Source organism: Hyla sarda, chromosome 1 (genome assembly GCF_029499605.1).
Source record: "Hyla sarda isolate aHylSar1 chromosome 1, aHylSar1.hap1, whole genome shotgun sequence".
Classification (NCBI taxonomy): Eukaryota; Metazoa; Chordata; class Amphibia; order Anura; family Hylidae; genus Hyla; species Hyla sarda.
Window position 1 is genome coordinate 357741131 of NC_079189.1, and position 16688 is coordinate 357757818.

Genomic DNA, 16688 nt, shown 5'->3' on the forward strand with positions numbered 1-16688 from the left:
GCTATTATCGCCACTATTGCTATATTTGGCTACAGTAACTAATATGACTCACAGGATTTCATAGGGGTTGATTACTGAACTGTGACTCTTTTAATTGGATATCCTTGGACTTAACTGTGACCAAGAGGACTACTAACCAAAAGAGACACGTTGCTAACCACTGTAGTGGACATTGGTGCATTTCTGCTATATTATTTATCTTTATCTGCATTTTTATTTATGCATTTTGATTATTACCAATTCATTCCTGCAAGGGACCTGCAGAGTGATTGGCGATTTACTTGCATTTACATACTTATATACATATATTAATAAATCTTTATTAGATCCACTATTCTTTCCTCTTTATTCTACACATCCCTAGTGTTCTTGAGGACTAGTATATACATATAGAATCATGTTAACCCCTTAAGGACCTTGAACGTAAATTTAGGTCCTGATGCCCTGATACTTAATGCACTAGGACGTACATTTACGTCCTGTGCATGAAGGGAGAGCAGGAACTGCGCTCCTTTCACTCTCTTCATGCACGGCAGGTCCTGTCTGCTATCAGCAGCCAAGGACCTGACGGTAATGATGGACATCAGCGATCTCGCTGATGCCTGCCATTAACCTTTCAGATGCCATCATCAATACTGGTTCATTGGACCACCTGCGGCGTGACCGAACCAAGATGGTGGTTCGAGGTCCATTCACCTGCCTCCAGCACTCTCAGGAGATCTTCTTCTCCAGTCTGAGAAGAAGATCGTCGATTATACTGATAAGTACTATGCCTATGCATAGCACTGACCAGCGTTAGCAATCCGATCATTGCTACAAATTGTCCCCTATGGGGCCATAAAACATGTAAACTAAATAGTAATAAAAAAGGGGAAAAAACTGAATTAGCTCCTCCCCCAATAAAAAATTTAAATCACCCCTTTTTCCCATTTTACTCAAAAAGGTGTATAAAAAACAGTGTTAGTAAACATATAAACGTTGCGTGCGTAAATGTCTCAACTATCAAAATAAAATGTCAATGATCCCGTAAAAAACTAAATAAAATAAAAAACGTATATTAAAGATAGCCTTAGAAATACCATAATTGCAACATATCAATGTTTTGTTGGTAGTGACAGTGCCTCTTTAAACTATGGCTCTGCAGCTTGTGCAGAACCACGATTATATAGCCATGGCCGTAATATTGGCATCCTTGAGATTTTTCAAGAAAATTAAAGCGCAACTGTCATGGAAATTATACCCCCAGACTAATAACATGATAGTATAGATGATGATACGTGTAATGCAGCTGTACTTTTGGCTGCTGTTTATCACTCTTTATCAGCAGGAAAATAGTTTTATTGTGCGGTCAGCAACTGTCGGTTAGGCGTGGCTGGGGATTGTAATGCCCCACCTCCGCCAAGCCTATCCCGTGTAAGTGAGCGCTGGACCACTGTGTGATTGACACACAGGTCCCCACCCCCCGATGTCCATGATGTGCGGACGGCGTGACTCCACTGAGCCTATACATATAATGTGCACCTTTATGTTATATGAAATACAGTGCCCACACTCCTCTTCTTTCTTCTCATGGTGCCGGAGACACGCTGCTTCTGCTTTCACTACGGGCAGTGAGCTCGCTCCCGTTGTCTGCGGCCAGCTCAGTGCACCTGCGCAGTGCTAGAGGCAGGGACAGAGCTCTCTGCCTATAGTGAAAGCAGAAGCAGCGTGTCTCCAGCACCATGAGAAGAAAGAAGAGGAGTGCGGGCACTGTATTTTGCCGCCCGCACATCATGGACATCGGGGGGTGGGGACCTGTGTGTCAATCACACAGTGGTCCAGCGCTCACTTACAGGGGATAGGCTTGGCGGAGGTGGGGCATTACGATCCCCAGCAACGCCTATCCGACAGTTGCTGACCGCACAATAAAACTATTTTCCTGCTGATAAAGAGTGATAAACAGCAGCATTACACGTATCATCATCTATACTATCATGTTATTAGTCTGGGGGGTATAATTTCCATGACAGTTACGCTTTAAGTATTTCTCACAGAAAAGGATTGCAGTAACACATGTTTTGCTATACACATGTTTATTCCCTTTGTGTGTATTGGAACTAAACCAAAAAAGAGAGGAAAAAAAGCTAATTGGACATAGTGTCACACCAAACTCCAAAAATGGTCTAACCAAAATTGTTGGTACCCTTTCAAAATTGTGGAAAAATAAGATTGTTTCAAGCATGTGATGCTCCATTAAACTCACCTGGGGCAAGTATCAGGTGTGGGCCATATAACAATCACACCTGAAACCAGATAAAAAGGAGAGAAGTTCACTTAGCCTTTGCATTGTGTGTCTGTGTGTGCCACACAGAAAGAGGAGAAGAGAACTGTCTGAGGACTTGAGAACCAAAATTGTGGAAAAAAATCAACAATCTCATGGTTACAAGTCCATCTCCAGAGATCTAGATTTGCCTTTGTCCACAGTGCACAACATTATCAAGAAGTTTGCAACCCATGGCACTGTTGCTAATCTCCCTGGCCATTAACGGAAGAGAAAAATTTATGAAAGGTGTCAACGCAGGATAGTCCGGATGGTGGATAAGCAGCCCCAAACAAGTTCCAAAGATAATCAAGCTGTCCTGCAGGCTCAGGGAGCATCAGTGTCAGAGCAAACTATCCATCGACATTTAAATGAAATGAAATGCTATGGCAGGAGACCCAGGAGGACCCCACTGCTGACACAGAGACATAAAAAAGCAAGACTACATTTTGCCAAAATGAACTTGAGTAAGCCAAAATCTTCTGGGAAAACGTCTTGTGGACAGATGAGACCAAGATAGAACTTTTTGGTAAAGCATATCATTCTACTGTTTACCAAAAATGGAATGAGGCCTACAAAGAAAAGAACCCAGTATCTACAGTGAAATATGGTGGAGGTTCAATGATGTTGTGGGGTTGTTTTGCTGCCTCTGGCACTGGGAGCCTTGAATGTGTGCAAGGCATCATGAAATCTGAGGATTACCAATGGATTTTGGGTCGCAATGTGCAGCCCAGTGTCAGAAAGCTGGGTTTGCATCAAAGATCTTGGGTCTTCCAGCAGGACAATGACCCCAAACATACGTCAAAAAGCACCCAGAAATGGATGGCAACCCATGACACGGGTCGACCACACAGGCTGCTGAGGAGATGCGAGGCACAGGAGGGATAAGGCAAATCGTAGTCTGGATAGCAGAAGGTCAGGGCACAGTAGCGTGGTCAAAGTGAAGCAGGAGTTCAGTAGGCAGGCGGCATAGGAGCATGGTCAAGTCACAAGAGCAAGAGATCTGATACACGGCAAGGCAATACAGAGGAACGCTTTCTCAAAGGCACAAGGCAACAAAGATCCGGCAGGGAACTGAGGAGGATGGAGGAATTTATAAATGAGCCACAGGTGGATTACACTAATGAGCGTACTGGCCCTTTAAATCTTAAAGCTCCTGCGCGCACGCGCCCTAGGGGACGGGGACACGCGTGCCGGAGCAGAGAGGCAGAGGCAAGAGAAACACCCGGTGAGTGACGGACTGGGGCTCGCATGCGGGCGCATCCCGCGATGCGAGTCCCAGCCCCGTCGGCAGCAGCAGCAGCGTGTGTGGCCGGAGCGCATAACGTAACATATTATGTCCAATTTGCTTTTTTTCCTCCCTTTTTTGGTTTAGTTCCAATACACACAAAGGGAATAAATATGTGTATAGCAAAACGTGTTACTGCAATCCTTTTCTGTGAGAAATACTTCATTATCTTGAAAAATTTAAGGGGTGCCAACATTTACGGCCATGACAGTTGTTCTGCATGAGATGCAGAGCCACAGGGGTTCTCAACCGGTGGTACACGTACCCCTAGGGTTACGCCATCGGTTGCTCGTGGGTACGTCAATGCGCTGAAAAATACCGGCTATGCATTGGCCAGTATTTGTCAGCGCATAGCGGAGAATGGTTGAGGCAGCTCTCTGTACAGCAGCGCGTCCGGAGCTGCGGCAGCGGCTACTGTAAGGGAGCTGCATGGTTGCCGGGGAGACGTGTGACCTCCCCTGACATTGAGCAGAGGTGCCGCACAGTACAGGAGGACATCACACGTCAGTGCAGCCCCACCGAACAGAACGCGCTGCATGTACGGACAAGCCACATGGGCCTACAGGAGGCTGGGTAAAGTAAAAAAAAAAAAAAAGTGAAAAATATGTGTATGGAACAGAGGGTGTTTCTTTTTTTTATGTGTAAAATATATATATATATATATATATATATATATATATATATATCTTAGCCCAGGGGGATCACTGTGACTTGGGGGGGGGGGGGAGGAGTAATACCACAAGGCATTAAGATGGAGGAGGGGGGGGGATAATGGCAGAAGGGGATCAGAGGGAAGGGGGAGGTAATGGCACAGGGGGATTAAGATGGAGGGGGGAATATTGGCACAAGGGGATTAATATGGAGAGGGGAATAATGGCACAAGGGGATTAATATGGAGGGGGAAATAATGGCACAAGGGGATTAATATGGAGGGGGGAGTAATGATTAACCCTCCCCCTCCATCTTAATCTCTTTTGCAATTATTCCTCCCTCCCTCTGATCCTCTTGCGCCATTTCCCCCCTCCATCTTTATCTCTTTGTGCCATTCCCCCCTTCCTCTGATCCCCTCTTGCCATATCGGATAATAATGGCACAAGGGGATTGAGATGGAGGGGGGGGGGGGAAATGGCACAAGGGGATTAAGATGGAGGGGGGGGGGGGGATGGAAAAGGGGATTAATATGGAGAGGAGAAATAATGGCACAAGGGGATTAATATAGAGGGGGAAATAATGGCACAAGGGGATTAATATGGAGGGGGGGGGGTGAATATCCCCCACCCTCCATCTTAATCCCCTTCTGCCATTATTCCCCCTCCATATTAATCCCCTTGTGCCATTATCCCCCCCTCCATCTTAATCCCCTTGTGCTTTTATTCCCCCTCCATCTTAATCGCCTTGTGCTATTTTCCCCCCCCCCCCTCCTCTGATTTCCTTTTGCCATATTGGATAATAATGGCACAAGGGGGAAGAGGGAGGGGGGAATAATGGCAAAAGGGGATCAGAGGGAGGGGGGTAATAATGGCACAAGGGGATTAAGTATCGCATTAGTATAAAGGTAAGCACACAGCTTTTGTCCGTGGGTACCCCTTGTGCGAATTTACGCACAAGGGGTACCCACGGATATACTTTCAGCCTTTGGGGGTACAGTCGCCAAAAAGGTTGAGAACCACTGCTCTAATCAGTAACCTTTCCCCTGTAAAGCACCTGCAGCCAGAGAGAGGTAAGGTAATGAAGAGCTGCCAGCAGTAAGTGCTGCCTTGGGTGCAAATCCCTGGGGAGCCTATGTAAGAGACACCCAGCCACAGCATTTTGTTGGGCAAAGATGAATACTACTGGTGTGAGCCTCCTGCTTTGGCTGTGCGTCCAAAAAGCAACACCCCTTTCTTAAAACACGCCCCCTTTTATTTTTCCGTAAACAGGGCTTTATGAGGGCAAATTTTGTGCATCCTGATCTTTAGTTTCTGATAGTATTATTTTTGTTTTGACGGGACGATTTGTTCACTTTTTATTACTTTTTTTCTAATATATAATGTGACCAGAAATTATCAATCGGACAATTTTGCATGCGGCGATAGCAAATGATAATTTTTCCTGTAAAATGGGAAAAGGGGGTAATTTTAAAAACATGTTTTTTGTTTTTTCTTAACTTGACACATTTTTAAAGGAGTTATCCAGCGGGAGGAGGATTGTTTCAAAACTATGCCCATTGTGTGGGATATAAAATATAAGCCTTTACCTCCACCACAGATAAAATAGTCTTTCTGAGATGCAGCGTGACTGTGGGGTTCAGAAAGCACCCGAATGTATCATACTACTGCTTTGCGTATCGTTAGCCAGGCAGGACATCACTGTGGCAAGTGATTCACTGAGTAGAAGTGTGGCACATTGGGACCAACACGTCAAGCTACAGCTCAGGAAGACAATTGCATCAGGGGACTGGAGCAGGACACTGTAGGCATTGCAGGAGTGATGGAGGTAAGTAGAGGTTTATAATTTTTTTTTTTATATCCCACACAAAGGGCATAGTTTTACAATCCCCGTCCAGAAACTCCTTTAAGTCCCCGTTGGGGACTATTATATGTAATCAATGAATTGCATTTATTGTACAAAGAGACTGCATATCATAGCATTGTACAGAGATCGGCCAGGATAAACCATTAGAGTCCAGAGTGCAGAAGGAGGGTAAACTACCTCCACCATTTTAACTAATTGGGCCCTTAGGATGCTCCCTGTGGGGGTCTGATGGTCATCCCGAACCAATTAGTGGCGGCTCCCTGGCTGCTGATAGCAGCTGGCATCGAAGTCTTCTATGAAGCGAGCGCGACTCTGGCGCTAGCTTCATAGACAGTAAATCAGCCATAATGTGCATGTATGTCATTGTACAGTAAGTACCAGGGCACAGAGATGTTATATATCCTCTAGGGGTTAAATAATTTATACATCATAAAAAGGTATGTGATCAGCCCCACTAAGAAATCTATACTGTTACGATTCGGCAGGCTGGATGTGGATCCTCTGTGTCAGCGAGGGATCGGCGTGGACTGTGTCGGTGGACCGGTTCTAGGTTGCTACTGGTATTCACCAGAGCCCGCCGCAAAGCGGGATGGTCTTGCTGCGGCGGTAGCAACCAGGTCGTATCCACCGGCAACGGCTCAACCTCGCTGACTGCTGAGAAGGCGTGGGACAGAAGGACTAGACAGAGGCGAGGTCAGACGTAGCAGAAGGTCGGGGCAGGCGGCAAGGTTCGTAGTCAATGGAGGTAGCAAGAGGTCAGGAACACAGTAATGGCAAACACAGTAAACGCTTTCTCTGGCACAAGGGCAACAAGATCCGGCAAGGAAGGGAAGGGGAAGTGAGGTTATATAGACAGGTGCACAGGTGGAAGCTAATCAGACTGATTGGGCCAGGCACCAATCATTGGTGCACTGGCCCTTTAAATCTAAGAGAGCTGGCGCGCGCGCGCCCTAAGGAGCGGAGCCGCGTGCGCCAGGACGTGACAGCCGGGGACCGGGACAGGTGAGTGACTTGGGATGCGATTCGCGAACGGGCGCGTCCCGCTATGCGAATCGCATCCCCGCCGGCAGTGTCAGTGCAGCGCTCCCGGTCAGCGGGTCTGACCGGGGCGCTGCATAGAGAGAAACGCCGCGAGTGCTCCGGGGAGGAGCAGGGACCCGGAGCGCTCGGCGTAATATACACATAATGGCCTATACGCATTAACAAACAATAGCAAACACCTGTCTATGGAATTCAGGTTCCTTACCTATTCTACTGCAGGATATATGAACAGCCATGTAAGGTGTAATTTTTACCGAAAAATTTACTGCGTAGAAACGGAAGCCCCCAAAAGTAAAAAAAAGTTTTTTCTTCAATTTTATCACACAATGATTTTTTTTCCGTTACGCCGTAGATTTTTGGGTAAAATGACTGATGTCAATACAAAGTAGAATTGGTGGTGAAAAAAAATAAGCCATCATATGGATTTTTAGGTGCAAAATTGAAAGAGTTATGATTTTTAAAAGGTAAGGAGGAAAAAACGAAAAAACAGAAAAACCCGGGCCATGAAGGGGTTAAAGTGTACATGTCGTTAACAATAACTTTTAATATAATGTAGATAATACCATTATATGTAGATTTGTAATATACATTGATTAAAAAATATGTTTATTTTTGGATGAAAAGAATGCTGTCCTTGCAGATATTGCCTTTGCGCCTCTATGAGACCTAATAGAGGAAGTGTGGGTGGGACAGGAAGGGCTCTGTGCAGGCACCTGGATTTTATATCAGACAGGAGGTTCGTATCAATGCATATTCCTTCTTTATTAAGCCCAATAGCAGAAAGAAAGATGCACAAACTTCCATAGTGAAAGAAAAACACATAGGATGCAGGTTACCAAGCAACCTAACCGCACCACTTAATCATATCCACCAATCCAATCCAACTTGCATCATATAAAACCAACTGAAACTCCACCTTCCTCCTCTTTCTTTCTGCTCAATAGCTGGGAGCACTACAGATAAGTATTCTATATTGAAGTTCTGATAGATTGTTTTCGGTCTGTGCTACCAGTGGGGCACTTGACCTCATATTCTAAGTTGTCTTTAAGGGTTCAAGATTATATGAAGTATTGTTCTACTGGAGTAGATACTGCATACTCCTGTTTAGTTTCCCCCTTTTTTTCCCCTGATTGCTGTTTCATGTGCCAGGTTCGGTCTGCCTCCTTTTCCTTTTTCCGTTTGACTGGTACCTGGTTGCGCCCTTTCGTTCTCTCGGGTGGCGGCATTTTTCCCTGTATTCGGCGGGGGGTCCGCCATCACGAGTGACGTCTGCGGGCTTGTTGTTTTCAACTCCGCCCTTCTTCTTGGCGCAGGGTACCGCGCGCTGTACGCTTGACTCGCAGCGCTCGCAAGATTTCGGCCGGGGCGTGGCCACGCCCCCTGCTGCTCTCGCTCATTTCCTCTGTTTGACGCTGCGATCCGGCTGCTGATTAGCAGCGGGGATCGCAGCGGCAATTGGAAGGGACTCGGAACCGGACGGTTCTTTGTTTCTGGTTCCGGGCTTAGTCATTTCTTGACCCACAGTCATAGTTGTCCCTGCTAGTGGGCTTAGGGAATCTGGGGAGACACAGAGGTGTTTTCTTCCACTCTCCCCATATTCCATATATTTACAGTTTGTATTATGTGACAGTACATTGATTAAAGATATTTATTTATTTTTTCTTTTTCTTTACAGCTCTTTGTTTTTTCCCCTTACTGTGCAATTCGCATAATGGCTGAGGACAAATCTAATTTGACCCTGGGGGAAGGCCCCATGCCCACTCCTGATATGGAGTTCTTGTCAGCCGATCAGATACAACAATTAGTTTGTAGGTCGGTACAATCTGCCCTTTCCTCTGCCATGGTGTCGGTGAACGACACCATTTCTAAATCAGTTTCTTTGGCCATGCAAAATTCTCGCCCTGAGGGGACATCTCCAATCCCGTGTGCTGAAGGCGGGGAATTGGTGTTGGAACGAGCCTCAGGCTCGGGTGGACCCGGCAAGTCTGTCCGGAAGAAAAATTACACTACAGACTTAGTGACCTCTCCTGTTGTCCAGGGCATGTCAGGAGATAGTATAAATATTACGTCTCGACCACTCAAGGTGGTCGGCGCCCCGTCTGTGGGCAAAAGACCCTCCTCACGGGAGGATGTATCTCACCACAGACCTATACGGTCGGCTAAACGAAACAAACCTGACTCCTTCGTGGACGCATCTGATGTGGACTCGGAGTCGGATTCTGGGAGGTCGGACTCTGTCGCTTCCAGTGGCGATGATGAGGCAGTGGGGGAGGATACTGATGTATCTCACCCAGGCCCTTCCACAATAGGGGATCCATCTCCTGATACATTGTTGGACTCCTTAGGAGTACCTTATTTTTACCCAGAGGCTATAAAACACCCGCGGTCTGGCGAGTGGGAGCCGATTCCGGAAGTTGCTAAATTCCTCGAGGCTTGGATTCGAAAACCCCTGGATAGGGGTAACAGAAATAAACTTCGGTCAGAATGTCCGCGGCCTTCGCTGGCCAGTAGGGTGGCGGTGATGCCGGAACTAGACCCTATTCTATTGAAATACATGACCAAATCGGGTAAGAACCCGAAGAAAGGGATTGATCGGTCTTTTAAATCGGTCCAGGATAAGTTCCTGGATTTACTGGGACCGATTACCAAGATTCTCAATATGGCCGAACAGGCCGTGGCTTCTGGTGAGGCAGTAAATGCAGAGGTATTGAGAGGCTGGGCCCTGAGGGCCACATGCTTACTGGGTAACGCCAACTCGGCTATTTCCGCCGAAAGGCGTAGGTCCATCCTCATGAGGTTGGACCCTCAATTATCCCATTTGGCCACGGAGGAGCCAGGCCCCTCGGCGGAAGGGCTTTTGTTTGGCGACTCCTTGATTAAGAATATTAATCGCTTCGTGGGCCTCTTCTCGAGTCTAGATAAGGCTCAGACCTCATTGCGGCAAAGTGCCGCTGGTAAGGTTTTCGATAAGGCTGGAAGGGGCAAGGGTCGCCCTTCCAGCCGGGGAACCTATTCCAGACCCTTCCATAGGCGGACAATACAATATGTTCAAGAGCGGACACAACCTGCGATGGTCGCGGCACCCTTGGCTCCTACACCCTTCTTCCCCCCTAGAGGACGGCCCTGGAGGGCTAGGGGTTCCAGAGGCTTTCTAAGAGGAAGAGCAACAGGTGGGTCCTTACAACCCAGTGATGTCACATATCCCTGTAGGGGGCAGGCTGAGATTTTTTACCCACGCCTGGTCCCAGATTACGGCGGATCCTTGGGTCCTCCAGACGGTGTCGGGGTACGTGATAGAGTTTGTGAGTCCTCCCGTGCAAATGAACGGTCCACGGACTATCCATTTTTCGGAACAAGACAGGCTCCTGATTCAGGAGGAAGTTATGGATTTGTATGCCAAACAGGCAATTCGGCCTGTGGACAGGCCCCAAAAAGGGTTTGTCAGCAATATCTTCTTAGTAAAGAAGAAAGACTGCGGCCATCGGCCGGTCATAAACTTAAAGGAGTTAAACAATTACGTACTTTATCGCCATTTCAAAATGGAGGGCATACACCTCCTCAGAGATCTACTCCTCCAAGGAGATTGGCTGGCAAAGATAGATTTGAAGGACGCGTACCTCACGGTACCGATTCATCGGTCCTCTTCTCCATTCCTCCAGTTTATATGGGGGGGCCAAAGGTGGGAGTTCTCGTGCCTCCCATTCGGTCTATCGTCCGCCCCGTGGTGTTTCACCAAACTCCTAAAGCCGGTGATGGCTTGCCTGAGGAGTCGGGGAGTGAGGTTGATCATTTATCTAGACGATATTCTGATCATGGCGCGGTCCAGACGTCAGGCCAGCATACATGTGGAATGGACACTGACGTTGCTTACGGAGCTGGGTTTTCTTCTCAACGAGAAGAAGTCCGTACTGGTCCCCGCTCGGACCATGGAGTTTTTGGGTTTCGCAGTGGATACCCATTTGGCGACGTTGAGTCTGCCGAGCAAAAAGCTTGCGTTAATTCCCAAAGAGATCAAACAATTGTTACGCAAGCGGAAAGTGTTGCTGAGAGCGGTTGCCCGGATCGTGGGCTTATTGTCGGCCTCAGTGCAGGCTATTTTTCCAGCCCCGTTGCAATACAGGGCACTCCAGAGATTGAAGAACAGCCATTTGTCGGAAGGGCTATCATATGCAGCCCAGGTCCCAGTGTCAGAAGAGGCACGCGAGGAATTGTTGTGGTGGCTCCAACATGTCCAGGATTGGAATGGGAAGACAATCTTCAATTCCAAGCCGGACCTAGTTATAGAATCGGACGCCAGTTTGTCCGGCTGGGGAGCCAGGTGCGGAACGTCCGCCACCGGCGGGAGATGGTCAGTGATGGAAGCTCAGCTTCACATCAATTGTCTGGAGCTGCTGGCGGGCATGTTTGCTTTGAAGAGCTTTGCTCCACACAGGACGGATTGTTGCATCCTGCTACGGATGGACAACATCACGGCGGTGCAATATGTCAATCGCCTAGGAGGCACGAGGTCTCGTCCACTGACGGACCTGGCAAAGGATCTCTGGTTCTTCTGCCTGGAAAGGAACATAGTGCTTCAGGCGGAGTATCTACCGGGAGTTTCCAATTCCGTTGCGGATTGGAATTTCAGACATCTGGTGGACGGCAGCGATTGGACCTTGCATCCGGCAGTTTTTTAGCAGGTTCAGACCTTATGGGGGCCCCTTGGTCTGGATTTGTTTGCAGCACGGCTCAATCGCCAGTTGCCCCAGTTTTTCAGTTGGTGACCGGATCCAGAAGCGGTGGCTACGGATGCTTTCCTGCAGATATGGCCTCGGGAGGGGTCATACGCATTTCCCCCTTTCGCCATGATACCCAGGATATTATGGCAAGTGGCGATACAGAAGGTTACGGTGGTTTTGATCGCTCCGTGGTGGCCAGCTCAGGCGTGGTTTCCCCAGATTCTGGGGATGACCATAGATTCTCCGAGGATATGTCCATTGTTCCCTTCTGTCCTACGGAATCCCCCGAGAGAGTTGCACCCGATGGTGTTATCGGGTCAGTTGACGCTGTTGGCATGGCTGATATCGGGTCAACAGGACTTGATAGATTGTTATCACACACGGCTAGGGACCTCATAGGTGAAGCATGGGCTCCGGGTACCAGATCGGCTTACCGGTCAGCCTGGTGCTCATGGGTTCGTTGGTGCTCACAACGGCAGGTGGATCCCACTTCTGCCTCTGTGACTGCTGTGCTGAATTTTTTATCAGCGGCTTTTGAGGACGGCAAGGCGTACCGGACCATCAATGTGTACAGGTCTGCTATTTCAGCCCATCATGCTCCGGTGGAAGGCTGAGCGATTGGGCAGCATCCATTGGTTTGCCGTCTCCTTAAGGGCATTAGGTTTAGGAAACCTCCTGGTCCCCGTTATCACTCCACATGGGACGTATCATTGGTGTTACGTATGTTTGCCTCATGGGACGACAATGAACAGTTGTCTCTCAAGATGTTATCATACAAGTTAACCATGCTGTTGTGTTTGGTGTCCATTAAACGGGTATCTGATGTTAAGGCGCTGGATATATCGCGCAGACAATTTACACCTCATGGGGTCCAGTTTACTATTTCTAGGAGGACTAAGACTAATCTGCGTTCGGTTTTTTACCCGGGTTTTCCCTCCCACCCTGAGTTGTGTGTAGATCGGTGCCTTAAAGCATATGAACTTAGGACGGCGGGTCTTCGTTCTTCGTCTTTTTCTCAATTGATAGGTTCTTTTTTTTTCACCTCATTTGCCTGTTTCTTCCCAAACTTTATCGCGTTGGGTGCGTCACTCTATGGCCTTGGCGGGAGTGGATGTGTCCATTTTTAATGCGCATTCTGCCAGGGGTGCCATGGCTACCAAGGTAGCTCAGGCTGGGGGCTCGCTTTCCGACATTTTGAAGGCGGCGGACAGGTCGTCGGAAGAGACTTTCCGGAATTTTTATTTTAGGCCGGAACATCATGTTTCTATGTCGGTTTTGTAATTTACTGTTGTTTATATTGCTTTGAACTTGCATTGATACGAGCCTCCTGTCTGATATAAAATTGGAGATTTTCCTATTATTATGACGGAAAATATAGATTTTATGAAGACAGGAGGCGAGTATCATCCCTCCCTTATTACCCAACCCTGTTATGGTGTATATTTTTCTGTTTTCCAGGTTACTGAATTTCCTACTAGAAGACGGTGGGGTGGTTAACCTGTTCATCGAAAGACGGTTTCGGTTATCCTGTTGGATCAAAGGGTTGTTTCAAGTCGATAGGAGCTGGTCGCTTCGAGTTTAGATTGGAGAAGGCGACGTGGTCAAGAAATTCGTTGGCTTTTTGGAGATTTTTGAGTTTTATTGGACTGTTCGCATCCAGAAAGAGGAGGAAGGTGGAGTTTCAGTTGGTTTTATATGATGCAAGTTGGATTGGATTGGTGGATATGATTAAGGGGTGCGGTTAGGTTGCTTGGTAACCTGCATCCTATGTGTTTTTCTTTCACTATGGAAGTTTGTGCATCTTTCTTTCTGCTATTGGGCTTAATAAAGAAGGAATATGCATTGATACTCGCCTCCTGTCTTCATAAAATCTATATTTTCCGTCATAATAATAGGAAAATCTCCAATTGTCAATTATCTTGATGTGTAAGCTGGTAGCATGTCATAGAGCCACAGTGTAAAGAGCCCTGCTTGTCCTCAGTATACAGACCCCTGCTTGTCCTCAGTGTACAGAGCCCTGCTTGTCCTCAGTATACAGACCCCTACTTGTCCTCAGTGTACAGAGTCCTGCTTGTCCTCAGTGTACAGAGCCCTACTTGTCCTCACTGCACAGAGCCCTGCTTGTCCTCACTGCACAGAGCCCTGCTTGTCCTCACTGCACAGAGCCCTGCTTGTCCTCAGTGTACAGAGCCCTGCTTGTCCTCACTGCACAGAGCCCTGCTTATCCTCACTGCACAGAGCCCTGCTCGTCCTCGGTGTACAGAGCCCTGCTCGTCCTCTGTGTACAGAGCCCTGCTCGTCCTCACTGCAGAGAGCCCGGCTCATCCTCAGTGTACAGAGCCCTGATCGTCCTCAGTGTACAGAGCACAGCTTGTCCTCACTGCACAGAGCCCCGCTTGTCCTCACTGCACACAGCCCCGCTTGTCCTCACTGCACACAGCCCCGCTTGTCCTCAGCGCACACAGCCCCGCTTGTCCTCAGCGCACACAGCCCCGCTTGTCCTCAGCGCACACAGCCCCGCTTGTCCTCAGCGCACACAGCCCCGCTTGTCCTCAGCGCACACAGCCCCGCTTGTCCTCACTGCACACAGCCCCGCTTGTCCTCACTGCACACAGCCCCGCTTGTCCTCACTGCACACAGCCCCGCTTGTCCTCACTGCACACAGCCCCGCTTGTCCTCACTGCACACAGCCCCGCTTGTCCTCACTGTACACAGCCCCGCTTGTCCTCCCTGCACACAGCCCTGCTTGTCCTCCCTGCACAGAGTCCTGCTTGTCCTCATTGCACAAAGCCCTGCTTGTCCTCACTGCACAGAGCCCTGCTTGTCCTCACTGCACAGAACCCTGCTTGTCCTCACTGCACAGAACCGTGCTTGTCCTGCCCTCACTTCCTGTATTTGGACTCCTCAAAGACAATAGCTGCAGGGACAAAAATATACACATTTTACAACCAATGTATATCACAAATATACATATAATGGTATCTACATTATATTAAAAGTTTTGTTAACAACAGGTACACTTTAACCCCTTAAGGACCTAGGGCGTATGGATACTCCCTGGTTTCTGGTACTTAAGGACCCAGGACATATCCATACGCCCGTGGGAATTTCTGTCCCCGCCGCGTGTCGGGCGGGGACCGGAACAGGGTGCCTGCTGGTATCGATCAGCAGGCACCCCGTGCAAATGCCCAGGGGGGTCATCAGACCCCCCCATGTCGGCGATCGGCGCAAATCGCAAGTGAATTCACACTTGCGATTTGCGCCAATTCGGGTCTATGGTGACCCGATGACCCGAAATAGAAGGGGGATCGCGGGTGTCCATGACACCCACGATCCCCCTGAAGCTACAGGAGTGAGGTGGCAGGGGTGCCACCCCTCCTATCCCTGCAATTGGTCATCAAGACGCGATGACCAATAGCAGATCGGGGGCGGGGGGGGCTTTACTTTCGGTTTCCCCGTCCTACCCACCCACAATAGGCGGGGCAGAACGGGGAAACGACACAGGTCCGGCGCCGAAGTCCATTCCCCCATCGGCGACGGCAGCGGATGACGATCGACGGAAGAAGAGGACGGCGACGCAGCTCCGTGGATCCTACGGAAGCCGGTGAGTTGCTTAGCAACATCTGGAGGCCTACAGTCTGAGACCACTATAGAGTGGTCTCTAAACTGTAGCCCTCCAGATGTTGCAAATCTACAACTCCCAGTATGCCCAGAGAGCTGTTTAGGCATGCTGGGATTTGTAGTTTTGCAACAGCTGGAGAGCTACAGTTTGAGACCACTGCACAATGATCTCTATACTGTCGCTCTCCAGATCTTGTAAAACTACAACTCCTAGCATGCCCACATAGCAAACAGCTGTCTGGGCATGCTGGGATTTGTAGTTTTGCAACATCTGGAGGTCCACTGTTTGGAGATCACTGTACAATGGTCTCTAAACTGTAGCTCTCCAGATGTTGCAAAACTGCAAATCCCAGCATGCCCAAACAGCAAACAGCTGTCTCGGCATGCTGGGAGTTGTAGTTGTGTACCTCCAGCTGTTGCATAACTACATCTCCCAGCTTGCCCTTCGGCGATCAGTACATGCTGGGAGTTGTAGTTTTGCAACAGCTGGAGGCACACTGGTTGGAAAATACTGAGTTAGGTAACTGAAGGTTTTCCAACCAGTGTGCCTACAGCTGTTGCAAAACTACTCCCAGCATGCACGGTCTGTCAGTACATGCTGGGAGTTGTAGTTTTGAAACAGCTGGAGGTTTGTCCCCCCCATGTGAATGTACAGGGTACATTCACACAGGCAGGTTTACAGTTAGTCTTCTGCTTCAAGTTTGGGCTGCGGCAAATTTTTCGCCGCAGCACAAACTCCTAGCAGTAAACGCCCGCCAGTGTGAACGTACCCTAAAAACACTACACTAACACAAAATAAAGAGTAAAACACTACATATGCACCCCCTTACACTGCCCCCCCCCCCCCCCCCAATAAAAATGAAAAATGTATCATACGGCAGTGTTTCCAAAACGGAACCTCCAGCTGTTGCAAATCACCAACTCCCAGCATTTCCGGACAGCCACTGACTGTCCAGGCATGCTGGGAGTTTAGCAACAGCTGAAGGCACCCTGTTTGGGAATCACTGGCATAGAATATCCCTATGTCCACCCCTATGCAATCCCTTTGAAGTCCTCAAATGCGCATGGCGCTCTATCACTTCAGAGCCCTGTCATATTTCAAGGAAACAGTTTAGGGTCACATATGGGGTTATTTCTGTACTCGGGAGAAATTGCACTACAAATTTGGGGGGCTTTTTTTCCTTTTACCCCTTATGAAAAGGAAAAG

General features: G+C 48.5%; 2 protein-coding genes across 7 annotated transcripts in view; one reads left to right on the forward strand and one right to left on the reverse strand.

Moving 5' to 3' along the window:
- The window catches only part of LOC130274126 (programmed cell death 1 ligand 1-like), a 151295-nt gene that overhangs the window by 127943 nt on the left and 6664 nt on the right, over window positions 1-16688 (reverse strand). The gene's annotated exons all lie outside the window — the stretch shown is intronic.
- Window positions 1-16688, forward strand: part of PLGRKT (plasminogen receptor with a C-terminal lysine) — a 111517-nt gene that overhangs the window by 2936 nt on the left and 91893 nt on the right. The window lies entirely within an intron of this gene.